Below are 16097 nucleotides of genomic sequence, written 5' to 3'. Positions count from 1 at the left end.
TCATATTTATGAAAGTTGCAGTGGCATGGGGTTACCTGATCCCCTTTTGTGACCGTCAGACAAGCGAAGGCAACAGGGAAGCCAAATTCACTTAACCAACGTTGTTACTAATTTAACAATTGCACTGATTCACTTAACAAATGTGGCAAGACAAGTTGTAAAATGGGGCAAAATTTGCTTAACATTTTTCTCTCCTAAGCACATAAATTCTGAGCTCAGTTGTGATCATAAGTTGAGGACTACCAGTAGGGAATTGAGGTCAGTAGGGAATGCTGGAAACTATAGATACTTGGAGGGTTTCTGATTGGACACTTTCAGTCCTCGACTTACAACCACAATTGAGCCCAAAATTTCTGTTGCTAAGTGAGATAGTTGTTAAGCACGTTTTGCCCCATTTTACGACTTGTCTTATTACGTTTGTTCAGTAAATCAGTGCGTGGTTAAATTAATAACAACAGTGGTTAAGCAAATCTGGCTTCCCCATTGATTTTGCGTCTCCAATAGCAATAGCAATAGCAGTAGACTTATATACCGCTTCATAGGCCTTTCAGGCCTCTCTAAGCGGTTTACAGAGAGTCAGCATATTGCCCCCAACAATCTGGGTCCTCATTTTACCCACCTCGGAAGGATGGAAGGCTGAGTCAACCCTGAGCCGGTGAGATTTGAACCGCTGACCTGCTAATCTAGCAGTAGCCTGCAGTGCTGCATTTAACCACTGCGCCACCTTGTCTCCAGAAGTTCAGAAAAAGTGATCACATGACCCAGGGCATTGCAGCCATCATAAATATGAATCAGTTGCCAACATCTGAATTTTGATCAGGTAACTATGGGGGATGCTGCAATGGTCATAAGTGTGGAAAATGGTCCTAAGTCACTTTTTCCAGTGCCGCTGTAACTATGAATGGTCACTAAATAAACTGATGTAAGTTGAGGACTCTCTGTATTTGCTGATGAAGGAACTAAAGGGAGAATGAAAATAATTTCCCACCATTTATTTTTCTTCCCTGACCTTCATTTCTAGTTAAAACCCACAGATGGGGTTTTATTTTGCTTTTATTTTGCTTTTTTGATTAAGATAAAGTTTTCCCCTTTCCAGTCATGTCTGACTCTAGGGGGCAGTGTTCATCTGTGTCTTAGCTGAGGGAGCCAGTGTTGTCTGGTTACTATGGTCATGTGGCCAGCATGTCTACATGAAGTGTATAAAACACGGTTATCTTCCCACCGAAGTGGTACCTATTTACTCAAATTTGCATGCTTTTGAAATGCAAGGGTGGGTAGAATAGGAGCAAGGAACAGGAGCTCAGCCCATCAAGTGACGCTCGGGTCTCAAACCCAGATAGTTAGCTTTGCAGCTGACAAGCTCAGTGGCTTTGACCACTGAGCCATCATGCTCCTTCTTTATTTTATACTCAGGAATTTGACATTGGTGATCAATGGAGCAGGTTCTTGGGCAACTTGATGATGATTGGACTTCAACTCCCAGAATTCCCCAGCCAACCTGAAGTTTAGAGGTTGCGGAAGGCAGAGGGGTAGGCAAACAGGCTGATGAGGTTTGCAGGGAAGCATTTGAGGGACAAAATTCAGAACTCTTCTTATTGTAGGTAGTCCCCGACTTAAAACTGGCCGCTTAGCAATTGTTCAAAGTTATGACGGACCTTGAAAAAGGAACTTGAGACCCAGATTTGAAGTTCTGATATTTGCTGCCTTCCCACTTGGGGGGTCACATGACTGCATTTTTGGCTCTCAGCAACTGGCCTGCATTTATGGCTATTTGTAGTGCCCAGTGATTATGTGGCAACAATTTACAGTTTTCCTGGAAATCAAAGTTTACTTCGGTTTCTGGCAAAAAATGTTCCAAAGTGATCACTAGGTTCAGTTAATGACCATGACGTTTGCTTAAGGACCACAATGTTCACTTTAAAATTGCCATGTTCACGACTGCCACAAAAGGGTCATAACGTGAGGCACAATCATAAGGTGGATGATCTGCTTTTTAACCATCAGGACTTATAACTGAAATATCAAGCTCAACTATGGTCATAATTTTATTATCTATAGTTAATAAGGGGCTGAGTGGCTAAAATGCTGAGTTTGTTGATCAGAAAGGTCGGCAGTTTGGTGGTTCGAATCCCTAGCGTCATGTAACAGAGTGAGCTCCCGTTATTGGTCCCAGCTTCCGCCAACCTAGCAGTTCGAAAACCTGTAAAAATGTAAGTAGAAAAATAGGGACACCTTTGGTGGGAAGTTAACAGTGTTCCATGCGCCTTTGGCATTTAGTCATGCCGGCCACATGACCACGGAGACGTCTTCGGACAGCGCTGGCTCTTCAGCTTTGAAATGGAGATGAGCACCGCCCCTCAAGTCAGGAACAACTAGCACATATGTGTGAGGGGAACCTTTATCTTTATCTTTACCTTATACTTAAGAGTGCAGTCCAGGGAAATTTGCACAGCCAAAGGTTGCTTATAGTACAAGGATAAAATTTTGGTTTAATTTCTTGAAGGGAGATCTTTCCTATCAGTTCAACCTCCTGTTCATTAAGGACATACTTTGGGATTTTCTGGATTTCCCCGGAAATTGAAAGGGCTTCAGGAAATTCCAGGTCGGGCCTTCTTCTCTTGCTTTTTTGAGCATTTGAGAATCAGCAGAAATTCTAACATTGTTCATTTAAATTAAGAATGGAACACCAAAACCTCAGGGCATCAGCCACAAAGCTATTTACTACTCTTCTTTAATGGAGTTTATAAGAAGAAACTTGCAATTCCTGCCTTTCTTTCTCACACAAGAAATCTCAGATGGGAGAGGAGCTCTATTCTGATATGAAATGCTGGTGAAGTGCTTGGAAAACAGTCAAACCTATGAGCCATGATAATCATTGGGGACCAGATTTTTAATGCCAAGGTGTAGATGCTGGAATTAGTTTTATATGCCTTGACTCACTCTGGCACCTTACACGGAAGGTGCCGTCTCTACAGTGTCTTTTCACAGAGGCCAAGGAAAGCATAATTCCAGGTTAGGTAACACAGCTTCTTCCAAAATGAAATCATATTATTTAGCTCGCTGATCAGAAAGGTTGGCAGTTGGGCGGTTCGAATCCCTAGTGCCGTATAAGGGAGTGAGCTCCCATTACTTGTCCCAGCTTCTGCTAACCTAGCAGTTCGAAAGCATGTAAAAATGCAAGTTGAAAAATAGGGACCACCTTTGGTGGGAAAGTAACAGCGTTCCGTGCACCTTTGGCATTTAGTCATGCTAGCCACATGACCATGGAGACATCTTCGGACAGCACTGGCTCTTCGGCTTTGAAACAGAGATGACAACTGCCCTCTAGAGTCAGAAACGACTAGCACATATGTGCAAGGGGAACATTTACTTCAACCTTTAAATTGAAGCTATTAAACTTAAGCCATGTCCTCATTTGCACTGAATCAGGAAATGTATTTTTTTCTGTCAAGTTCCCATGATGTAGCCACCAACTTCCTCCTAGCCAGGATGAGATAAGTTGAAGCTGCCCGTAGATCTTCCGGTTTCCAAGTGGTATACAGATAGTCCTTAAATTACATCACATAGTGACCATTTGAAGTTATAACACAGCTGAAAATTGTAAATTATGATCGGTTTTTCTATTTGTGACTGTGGCAGTACCTCCACAGTCACATGATCAAAAATTCAGACACTTGGCTACTGACTCATATTTATGACGGTTGCCATGTCTTGGGGTCGTGCAAATCCTCTTTTGTGACCTTCTGAGAGCAAAATAAATGGTGAAACCAGCTTCACTTAACAACCATGTTACTAGTTTAACAACTGCAGTGATTCACTTAACAACTGTAGCAAGAAAGGTTATAAAATGGGCAAAATTCACAACCCTCTTTCTTAGCAACAGAAATTTTGGGCTAAATTGTGGTCGTAAATTGAGGACTACCTGTATTCCCCCTTAAACCATCAGCACTTCAACCTCTCAAATACTGGAATACTCCTATCCCGTCCCCACTACGGTAGTCCTTCTTTTCTCTAGGCTAGTCAAACCCAAATCCTGCAACCTTTCTTCATAGGTTTTAGTCTCCCTGCCTTTAATCATCTTAGTTGCTCTTCTCTGAACTTTTTCCAAAGTCTCTTTTTTGTTCTGTGGTGATCAAAATGGATGCAAAATGGAGCAAAATTCATTTAACAATTGTGTCTCTTAGCAACAGAAATTTTTGCTTCAAGTCGTAAGTCAAGTATATAAATTATATCAATTCAATATCTGACATACTTTTTTAATGAACAATATTTCTCCATTGTTTTGGTGAGAGCCAGGTCTGTCATCATAATGAAGCTTTGTCCTATTTTGTGGCCTTCGGGTATTGGAGCTGGCAAATGTTTGCCACTATGGCAAAAAAACCAAAGAAAGTTATATGTCAGTCTGGGTCATAAGGAAGCCACTCTCACAGGTCCAGGAGATAAAAAATAGGTTTGCTAAGCTAAGCCATTTTAGTAGTCCAAAAGTTGTATTTGCACAACACACAATCTGCTTCCTGAATTTCTTAATTTTTCATGGACTGCTTCAAATCACAAACTACTTGGGAAGCTAGGGTCTCAAATATGCTGAGTCTCAAAGCACAAATGAAATGCTGAAGTAGCCAATCTTAAAAACTGTGGTTTAGCTTAATTTGGATTTGTTCCATTAGCCAAAAGTTTTGCACACTTTCCTCTGGAACAGATAATACTTTATCTCAGTTATGGTAGCCGAATGTTCATTTGCACAGTAAACAGCCACAGGCTGTTTAACTTTGGCAAGACAGAAAAGTTTAGAAATTAATTAACTAAAAGGAAGATTCTTGTTTGCATCTGAAGAAAAAATAAGGAAGAACTAATTCTTCTAATAATTACAGTACATCCACTTTTTAATCTACAGACTCTGAGGTAAGTACTAGATTGTTAGTTTAGGCATTATAAAACAGGAATTAAGATGCATAGGTAGAATATATCTTCCTTAATAGTGTAGCTGGAAAAATACAGCCCCCAAAGTAAGCAAATGATGCCATTTATTCTTCCATTTTAAAAAAAACACACTACTTTTCTACTGGATAGACTAGATTTACCCAACCAAGAGTTTTCTAGATTTCAATAATGACTCTTAAAATTCCCAATCAGTGGATCTACGCTGGGCCTTATGATAGTTATAATTCTACCACAGTGATGGCTAACTTTTTATGTCTCTGTGTGCCAACTTGTGTGCTAGAAATGGCATGTGAAATCATCCCACCTGGACCGTGCAGCCTTGTTGGCGTTCGTGTGTGTGGGAGCACCAGCCCCGGAAGAGCATGAGCGTACCAGCACCCAAACTTCCAGTTTCCAGCATGGGTGAGTGCCCAACGAACAGTTGGCTGTCGTGCATGTGCACAATGGAAATCCAGAAGTTTGGGTACTAGTACACACATGCGCAACGGAACTGCTCTTCTGGCTTTTGGCACTCCCACGCCCCCCAGTGCCAGCTAACCGGCAGGCATGTGTGCACAGGAACACAGAAGAGGAGCCACAAAGGGCATGTGTCACTTATGGGATGGCTCTGTGTGTCGCTTCCGGCACGCATGCCGTAAGTTTGCCACCCCGGGTCTACTATGTCTGCTTCTCTGGCAGACCCCAGATATGGGAGAGAGGGAAGGAGGGAAGGAAGGAAGTCAATGACAGAGAGGCAGGGAAAGAGGAAGGAAGGAAGGAAGGGAGGGAGGGAGGGAGGGAGGGAGGGAGGGAGGGAGGGAGGGAGGAAGGAAGGAAGGAAGGAAGGAAGGAAGGAAGGAAGGAAGGAAGGAAGGAAGGAAGGAAGGAAGGAAGATGTCCGAGCTGTGGCCATTTTCCTTCTTTGTAGCTTTTTAGGGAGGTTTCTCTTCTCATTGCTTCGAGGTTGACACAGCCTGGAGTGAAGGGAGCCACGGAAAGGAGTGTAGAGATAGCTGAGGTATTGTAGCCTAAATAAAATTGCCCTGGGAAGCAAGGACGTTGGTGCAAGTGTTTGGATGATGTAGACTGAAGTCATCTCCCAACTGGAATTTAATGACAAGGAGGAAGGGAGGAAGGGAAAGAAGGAAAGAAGGAAAGAAGGAAAGAAGGAAAGAAGGAAAGAAGGAAAGAAGGAAAGAAGGAAAGAAGGAAAGAAGGAAATTAAAGACAGGGAGGAAGAATTTAATGACGGAGAAAGGAAAGGAAGGAAGGACTTTAATGACTGGGAGGGCAGGAAGAAGGAAGGAAATTAAAGACAAGGAGGGAGGAAGGGAGGGAGGGAGGGAGGAATTTAATGATGGAGAAAGGAAAGGAAAGAATTTAATGACAGGGAGGGAGAAATTTAATGACAGGGAGGAAGGAAGGAAGGAAGGAAGGAAGGAAGGAAGGAAGGAAGGAAGGAAGGAAGGAAGGAAGGAAGGAAGGAAATTGACCATTGGTTGAAGCCTAAGAGTTGCCCATCTTTTTGCTATCTTTCAGTGACTTTCAGATCCCCTGTTTTCATTGCCACATAGCTTTGTTTACAGTCACCTACAAAACCATCTAGGAAGCCATCACATTTAGACACCAGGAGCTGGGGGAAGAAGAGAATAAATATGGAAAGACGCCCTGAGCATCTGCAAAAAGTATTTCAACATGCTCTTTTACAAAATAGAATGATTTCATCAGCACAGTTTATCCTCAAGTTCTCTCTGGAAAAAAAAAATAGGGGGAAAAGACAAGAAACCATCCATCAAATCACTCTAAAAAGACAAGAGTGCCTGGGAGCTTTTAGTTGCAAACATCATTACAGGTAGTCTTCGACTTACACCATTCGTTTAGTGACCGTTCAAAGTTACAACATCATGGGAAAAAGTGACTTATGACTGTTTTTCACACTTACGACCCTCACAGCATCTCCATGATTATGTGATTTACATTCAGATGCTGGACAACTGGCTCACATTTATGATGGTCACAGGTCCTGGGTTCATATGATCCTTTTTGTGACCTTCCGGCCAGGGAAAGAGTTTGGGGACGTGGTGAGCCTGCCATCCCTACCAGTTTGGCAACCCAGTCGCAATTTCCTCTACCGGCTCGCCCAAACCAATGCAAACTGGTAGCAACCCACCTCAAGCAAAATCAATGGGGAAGCCAGATTCACTTAACAACTGTGGTACTAATTTAACAACTGCAGTGATTCACTTAACAAAGGTAGCAAAAAAATCATAAAAAATCAGAGCAAAACTCACTTAACAAATTTCTCACTTAACAACATACACTTTGGGCACAATTGTGATCATAAGTCAAGGACTATCTGTAATTTTAATTCCTGCAGGGTTGGAGTGGAGCTATTAGAGATGTGGGAAGCAGAGGTCCCAACTCATGGTAGATAGAAAAGTAATCCTGTTTTTTTTTTTTCCTTAGCAGTTCTCATTTAATTTTGTGAAAGAGAACAGACTTCCAACATATCTTTAAAAGAAGAAGAGAATTCTGATGGGCTTCTTAGGAACGTACTATTCTAGAAATCTTGTGTGGCCAAGGGGGTTGTGTGTGAATGTCCTGCCTTTTTATTGCATCATTGCCAAAAAGGCATTAAGAGTTGTTGACCTAATTTTGAGAAGCTTCTTCTCTGGTAACATTTTACTGTAAACTAGGGCATACAAAACCTTTGCCAGACCAATTCTCGAATACAGCTCATCTCCCTGGAGTCCACACTGTAGAACAGACATTAATGCAATTGAGCGGGTCCGGAGGTATTTCACGAGAAGAGTCCTCCACTCTTCTGCTCACAATAGAATACCTTAGTTCCACCAGGCTTGAAATTCTGGGCTTTGGACAACCTGGAACTATGCCGCCTACGGTCTGACCTAAGCGTAGTACAAAGAATTGTCTGCTACAAAGTCCTACCTGTCAATGAATCTTCAGCTTCAACCTCAATAATACATGGGCAAACAATAGATACAAACTCAAGGTAAACTGCTCCAAACTCGATTGCAGAAAATACGACTTCAGCAACAGAGTGGTCAATGCCTGGAATGCTCTACCTGACTCCGTTGTTATATCCTCAGACCCCCAGAGGTCCATAAAGGGGGCATGCATAAGTGCACCAGCGTGCCTTCCATCCCTGTCTTACTGTCCCCATTTATTTGTATTCATTTCCCTTGTTCATGTCCATGTTTATATTTATACCTGTTATCTTGTACATGTCTGACAAACCAAATAAAAAATAATAATCTCTCGCTGTCTGGCTTTCCCCATTTCCATTTAATCCCAGGGGAAGATAACCATGAAAGAAGAAAAGATAACTCCCCAGGGAAGTTGGGTCAAAAGCACCACCGGTAGAAATTGAAGTTTTATTTTTGGGTATGCTGAAGATGTGGGCTTTTCCTATTGCTCTTCAGCATAAAATAAACAGGGGGTTGGGCGTGATGTGTTAGCAGTTAAAGATGCTGAGCTTGTCAACTGGAAAGTGACAATCCGGGTTTGCGATCTGAACACTGCGTGACGGGGTGAGCTTCTGTTACTTGCCTCAGCTCCTTCCCAACTAGCAGTTGGAAAGCATGCAACTGCAAGTAGATAAATAGGTACCACTTTGGTGGGAAGGTAACAGCATTCTATGCACCTTCAGCATTTAGTCATACCAGCCACATACCACAGACAACCCTGGCTTCCTCGGCTAAGAAGCAGAGATGAGTACCATTTCCCAGAACTGGACATGACTGGACAGGGGAAACCTTTAACTTTATGTCGTGGTTCTCAACCTGTAGTCCACAGACCTCTGTGGGGTGTGATATCATCACAGGGGGTGTCTGTGAAGGCTTGAAGAGATGTTATGATTTAAGGCTTACATTAAGTCTTGGCCACAAAAAGTTATCTAAAGGGGGTCTATGGTGGAAATTTTTTTGACAACCACTGCTTTGTAGCATAAACATCCTTTGGCAACACCATTTTCCTGCTAGGTATTTGTGAATTTGCCTCCATCTCATTCCCAGCCCAGGCAAAAGACAGGGTGAAAACTGTCTGGTCATGTTTTCCCCTCTAATCCATCTGCATCTGATCACAATTGCAAAGTGTGCAACTGATTGCCATCAGTTGTGGCAGATGTAAAAGCAAGTGACCAGTAGCAGCTTAGGACAAGACAGCCTCTTTCGGGCTGGCCCAGGCATCCCCAGGGGTGGGCTGCTTCGAGAGAACCCATAGCTAATGTTATGGCTGGTTCGGAGGAGCTCCAAATCCCAGCCCTGGCTGGCCCCTCCCACCTCACCCACCCTGCCCCTCCCAGGAGTCTCCATGCAGTCCATTTTGGATGCGAGGTAAGTACAGTGTCCACTTGGAGCAGTGGTGGGTTCCGGATCCTGTTGTTGCAATCAATATGCTGCAATGGGACCAGACGTCGACCACGTGAACGCACACAGCAAGCGCACAGTGCAGCTGCTTGGCAGAGCATCATGCAGGCACCATATGCTCCGTGTGCATGCACAAAATCCCGATCAGCTCAAATAGTGGTAAGGAGAGCAGGCGGGCCCTCCGGAGCACTGTACCGGAATAGTACCTGGTACTTCCAGCAGGCAATGGTATGCCTGTACCGGGGCGTACTGGTCGTATCCCACCATTGATTTGGAGGGTCGGGGAGTGGAAAAAACGGGCCTCCCGGAAGTTCTGGAAGGCTGGAAAGGTAAGGTGACCAGATGTCCCGCATTTGGCGGGACAGGCATGCTTTTTCATAATTTTTCCTGCGTCCCAGGCCGTTCTCAAAAGATCCCACTTTGGCGCCTTCTTCGATCACTCGCTCCCCCGCCCATCCGCTGCCGCTCGCATGGGCAGGGTAGCGTAGCGAGTGAGCGGGCGGATGGCAGTGGGATTGCTGCCCGGGAGCCGCCAGAAGCCTTCCTGCCTAACACCTACTCTCCCCGAACTTGTTTTGATGAGCCCGGGGTGACTGACGATAGTTTGCGCTGGCCGCACCTGCTCAAACTATCATCAGTCGCCCCATGTTATAATCTGGCCACCTTAATCATAATCATCCTTAATTCTGAAAGCGGCTGCATTTATCCACCCCACCCCGCTTTGCAGCTGTCTCAGCAACGCTGCTTGGGGAGATTCCCCCCCTTCCCTTCCCTCCGTAGTGGAAATCCCCCTTCAAGCAAGATGGGCAGCGAAAAGGATGAGTGGGGGGCAGAGGGTCTGGGATGAGACAGGCTACGCTGAGGTGGGGAGACGGATAAGGCGGAGTTCCGAGCCGTGAGTTTCCTTCTGCCTCCACCTCCACACCACCCAACAATAGCAGGCCCCGAGTTGGGCCACATTGCGGGAGGATGCGCCAAAGGTACTGGGAAGGGGGGGGGGCTTCGTGGCGTAGGTTAGCTCAGGCTCAGTCCCCAGCCCCACTGCTTTTAGGGGCTGGAGGAGCGGGCAGTGGTGGGGACGAAGTTGAAGAGCTCTGGTGGAGACCCTGAGGAAGGGGTTACTTGGGGGGGCTTAAAAGGAGACGGCCGGATGGGAAGAGGGCGAGCGCTTTGGAAAATCTCGGGTGTCTGAAAACAGAGTGCTAGCTGGGAGAGCCGCTGCTGCAGCAGCAGCAGGAGCCCTTCAAGGGAGCCCCTGAGCTGTGAGGGGAGGGAGATGCCCCGACTTGGGAGCCGTGTAGTTTGAAAGAGAAGCAGCAGCTGCGCGTTTCCAAAAAGCTCTCCCGGAGCCGGCAAGGGACGTGTGGACCGAGGAGCGTCGGGCACGTGTAGGATTTGCTGGAGAGGAGGACTTGGTGCTGGGTAGGCTTGGAAGGGCTGTAGAGAGCTTTGTGGGGCAGGGGGAGGGAGCAGCGGGGAAATACGGTCTTCGGGGTGGGGAGAAGAAGCGGTTGGTCTCTCGATGGGTCGCCCCGAAACTGGGTTTGGGGACCTGGAGCTGTGAAGTTCCGCTGTTGGGACGCGATGCATCTGTAGCGGAGGAGCGGGATCCCGAGGGAGGCTGTTGCAGAAGGGCAAAACCTGAGATTTCTTCGCTTCTGCGGCAGGATAACGTTTGTTCTTTAGAGGAAGGGGGGGGGAGACCACTACAGTTGCATTTCTTTTCTTGCTGGGGATTTAGAAGTCTGTGCTCACTTTTATTCCCGGGAAAAAAAACAAACCCGAGCCTCCGCCATTGTCCAATCCTCGCGTTTCCTAGCAAGAAATCCATTCCCTATTGTGACGAGGTACACCGGCTGGCGATTGGTTAAGGGCCCTGTCCTTCTCCCATGTCTCTTGCTGGTAGAGCCAGGTTAGCGGGGTTGCGGATGGAGAGGCGCTTTCTGCCAGGTGAGGACCTGGGTTGGGGAGAGCCGTTGTCTTCTTCTCCCCGTTCGCTTTGCTCAACGGCGTTCGGAGGAAGTAGCGGTGCATGATTGGAGCGGGAAGAGGGGCTGAGTTGGGGCATCCTCGGTATCCACCGGGTGATCTCCGGGCCCCCGGCTTCCCCATCTCCTCTCCTACGGGGAGACATGCATCATAATGTTGTAAGCCGCCCGGAGTTACCTGTATGTGAGGTGGGCTGCCCTATGCATTTGCGTGTGTATGCTGGAGAGAGAGTGAAAAAGAGAGGGAGAAATAATTATATTAATTAGATAGATCAGTGTTTCTCCACCTTGGAGACTTGAAAGTGTGTGGACTTCAACTCCCAGAAAGGGAATTGAGAGAAAGGGAGAAAGGAGGAGAGAATGAAAGGAAGTTGGGGGAAAGAAGAAAGAGGTAAGGAAAGGAGAATGGAAAGGAGAGAAAGAGAAGGAGAGAGGGTAGAAAGGGGAAGAGCAGGAGTAGGAGAAAGGTACGGGAAGAAGGAAGGGGAAGGAGAGGAGGAAGGAGGAAAGTAGAGAAGGGGGGAGGGAGAAAGGAAAGGGAAAGGAAAGGAAGATGGAAGGGAGAGAAAAGGAAGGAGAGAGGGTAGGAAGGGAAAGAGGAAGAGTAGGAGTAAAGGAGAGGTAAGGGAAGAAGGAAGGGGAAGGAGAGGAGGAAGGAAGGAAGTAGAGAAGGGAGAGAGGGTGAAAAGAAAGAGGTAAGGAGAGGAGGATGGAAAGGAGAGAAAGAGGAGGAGAGAGGGTAGGAAGGGGATGAGGGAGAGCAGGAGTAGGAGAAAGGTACAGGAAGAAGGAAGGGAAAGGAGAGCAGGAAGGAAGAAAGTAGAGAAGGGAGGAAGGGAGAAAAGAAAGGGAAAATAAGGTGGTGTTATAACAGGAGGAAGGGATGGTAAACAAAGCAACCCAAACTGTATATTATAACCTATTAAATGAAATAATAAATGTATAAGAATGATAAATGTTAAAACACTTGTAACCAAACGACATGCTATATGTGATGATGGGTATTTTTTTTTCTTTTTCTTTTCTTTTTTGTTTTTTATTGTTGTGGGTATGTGTCATCTATGTAACAAAAAAAATAAAAAAATATTTTTTAAAAAAGGTGGAGAAACACTGAGATAGATGATAATGAGATGAGGGAGGGAGAGGGGAATAGAGAGAGAAAGAGAGAGGGAGAGAGACCATAACTAGATAGACAGATAGGCGGCAGATAGACGGATGGATAGAGAGAAAGAGAGAGAGATAGGTAGGCAGGCAGATAGATGGATGGAGAAAGAGAGGGGGAAAGAGGGAGAGGGATACCATAACTAGATAGGCAGGCAGATAGACAGACGGATGGATGGATGGATAGAGAGAGAGAGGATGTGTATAATTAAGGTGACCAGACGTCCCTAGCGAGGCCGCGGGCTGGCAGTAACCGCCGCGGCCTAGCTCCCCCCCCCCCCCAGTCAATGGTGTCCCTCTTTACCAATCTGAAAATCTGGGAAAGGGGGCCATTTCTGGCCCCTGGAGGGCCTCTGAAACCTGGGGAAGGAAGTTTTTGCCCTTCCTGAGGCTTGAGGAAAGCCTCCGGAACCTGGGGAAAGATGCTCCCTCCCCCCCTGCTCTGGTGCTGACTAGGTGACTCCGACCCAGCAACCGGGCAGAGAACCATTGCTGGAATTTTTGAAGCCCACCCCTGGGCACAATTGAAGTCCACACCAGGCAACCGCATCATCATCGGCAACCCCATTACACCCCTAAACTATAAAGGACAATTGTGCACATAGAAAAAAAAAACAATCGCTTGCTGGATCTTGAAACAGCACAACAGGAACATATGGTAATGGTGAAAGAATGCCATGGTGAAATATAAGGCAACTCTGAGTAATAAGTAATAATGACATGTGATGCACTAGGCTGAGGTAATCTAACGCTAAAATTATGAAACAAACAAACTCCCTAGCAGAGGATGGAGTTATATAGAGGAGATGGCACTGAAAAAGAACCTAGGTGGACATATTGTGATGCTGGGGTCAATTCCATTATCCAGATTCACCATGTTCTTCCCACTAACAAAGAAGGAAGGCAACAGATCCAGAAGATCCCACTAATCCCTTTGCCAATCCAAGAGTGCAAAGTCAGAAGAGCTGCACCGTGAATCAGAACAGAGACAATAAACCAGAAAATAAAAATGGAGTCCATGATGCCCTTTGAGCTTGGTTGCTTTCTTGGGAGACATTTCATTACCCAACTATGTAATACCATCAGTGTTATTTGTATGTAAGCAGAGAAAACCCCACTCCCTTCTCCCGTGGATGATGCTACCTAATTGGGTAACGAAATGTCTGCAAGAAAACAATCAAGCTCAGAGAGCACCAAAGATCCTAAAGACACAATAAAGGAAGGATAAGGATCAGCAATGGGTGCAACCAATTTAACACGTTCCATTTTTCTACCAACCCAAGCATGGATGGAGAGCAATTTAATCCAGCAATGGGAAATAACTTTTTGAAAATGTGAACAAAATCTCACCGGAAGCTTGAAGAACATTTTTGTGTGTGAATTTAAAAAGAGGCCATACTTTCCAGAATATCAAGATGATTGCAAGCAAATTATCAGTGTTCCCATTCATGCATAGCCAAACACACCCAAAGAATCTGTTCTCGATCAAGTAGGTTTTCAGGCCAGCGTTAATCCTATTATATATGAGTATGCCAGATATCTTGGCAAAAACTGCTGTGGAAAGGAAGATGGCTTCTTTGATGATCAAATTGTGGCCTTGGTGGGTCATTATCTTTGACATCATCCAGCCAGACCTTCTGGTATTTCTTCAAAGCAACTCCCATTCATCAATAAGGGGGAACTGTAAAAGTCTTGACGCAGCAAGATCTACTGGTGATGTTGTAATGCTTGTTGTCACTTCAGGGTGTATGATACTTTGACGAAGGTGGCAGGACCTGCTTCACAATTTGTGGAAAGAGATATATGCGATGCTTGAAGAACTGGAATATCATTTTACTACCTCAGGAGGTTGTGCCAAAAACATGTCTTGACTTCTGTCCAACTGGCATAGTGTTAAAATCAAATTTGGTCCAGAGTTAACTAGGTAGAAAGACAGCAGGGAGAGAGGGAGAGAGAGAGACAGAGAGGAAAGAGAGACAGAGATAGGGAGAGAGAAAGAGAGGGAGAGTGGAAGGCAGAGACAGAGACAGACAGAGGAAAGAGAGAGGAAAGAGGGAGAGAGGAAGAGCGAGAAAAGAGAGAGGAAAAGAGAGAGACAGAGACAGAGAGGGAGTCAGAGAGGAAAGAGAGCAGGACAGAGGGAAAGACAAGCACAAACAGAGACAGAGAGGAAAGAGAGAGGAAGAGAGAGAGAGAGGCAGAGACAGAGAGAGAGTGAGAGAAGAAAGAGAGCAGGAGAGAGGGAGAGACAGAGACTGACAGAGACAGAGAGGAAAGAGAGAGAGAGAGACAGAGAGGAGGGGAAGGTGGAGGGAGGGATAGACGGACGGAGAGAGAGAGAGTTTGAAGGGACCTTGAAGGTCTCCTAGTTCTAACTCCCTATTCAGGGAGGACACATTATACCATTCTGGACAAATAGCAAAACAGACAGCATCAAATCCTGTTTTACATCTGGACAAAATTGTGGGGCTACCAGACTTGGACTGAAAAAATATGAACCGCCACTGAATGGCAGCAGTGATACAATAGTCCTAATTCTCTGCTATCACCTAGTGATAGTGTGAATGATTGTAGCTGGGTATGGTAGTATAAGACTGATGTATAATACTGAGAAACACCCATGTTTCTCACATTTGAGAATATACACTCACTGTGAAAAAGCTCTCCAAAAAGGTTGGAATGGGGAAGAAGAGATTGGAAGAGTGCTAAAATTTTTGACTGATATCTGTAAGCATCCTTAAAGGCATTCAATCATATAATACTTTGGTAAAGCCACACTTGGAATACTGCATCCAGTTTTGGTCACCACGATGTAAAAAAGATGTTGAGACTCTAGGAAGAGTGCAGAGAAGAGCAATAAAATGATTAGGGGACTGGAGGCTAAAACATATGAAGAACGGTTGGAAGAACTGGGTATGTCCAGTTTAATAGAAAGAAGGACTTGGGGAGACACGATAGCAGTGTTCCAATATCTCAGGGGTTGCCACAAAGAAGAGGGAGTCAAACTATTCTTCAAAGCACCTGAAGGCAGGACAAGAAGCAATGGATGGAAACTAATTAAGGAGTAATCCAACCTAGAATTAAGGAGAAAATACCTGACAGTTAGAACAATTAATCAATGGAACGACTTCCCTCCACAAGTTTTAAATGCACCAACACTGGAAGTTTTTAAGAAGAACATTTGTCTTAAGTGGTGTTGAGGTTGGACTAGAAGACCTTCAAAGTCCCTTCAAACTTTGTTATTCTTTTTTTTAATTTTTTATTAACAAACATGTAAAATACACACAAAACCTAGACGTACACCACATTTACACAATACAATACGAACAGGAGCTTCCTGTTCTTTCTAATAGCAATTATCAATCGATACCGCTCACCTTATATTATTTCCCCTTCAATTGTATTTCATTTGGATTTCACTATTCTTAACCCTCTTATTTTACTCATATTATTTTTTGAGTTTTGTTATATTCCTTCATTGATTCTTGTTTCTTTCCTCCATCCACCTATACTATTTATCCCATATCTGGTAGAATTCTGATTCTTCTTTTCTCTGGATTTCTTTAGTTAGTTTGTCCATTTCAGCACAATCCATAACCTTTCTTATTATTTCATCTTGGCTTGGAATTAATTTGTTTTT

The sequence above is a fragment of the Thamnophis sirtalis genome, unplaced genomic scaffold, assembly GCF_051295495.1.
Source record: "Thamnophis sirtalis isolate CommonGarterSnake01/CBP01778 unplaced genomic scaffold, rThaSir2_p1.2 scaffold_4, whole genome shotgun sequence".
Taxonomy (NCBI): domain Eukaryota; kingdom Metazoa; phylum Chordata; class Lepidosauria; order Squamata; family Natricidae; genus Thamnophis; species Thamnophis sirtalis.
Note: the sequence above shows the minus strand (reverse complement) of the source record.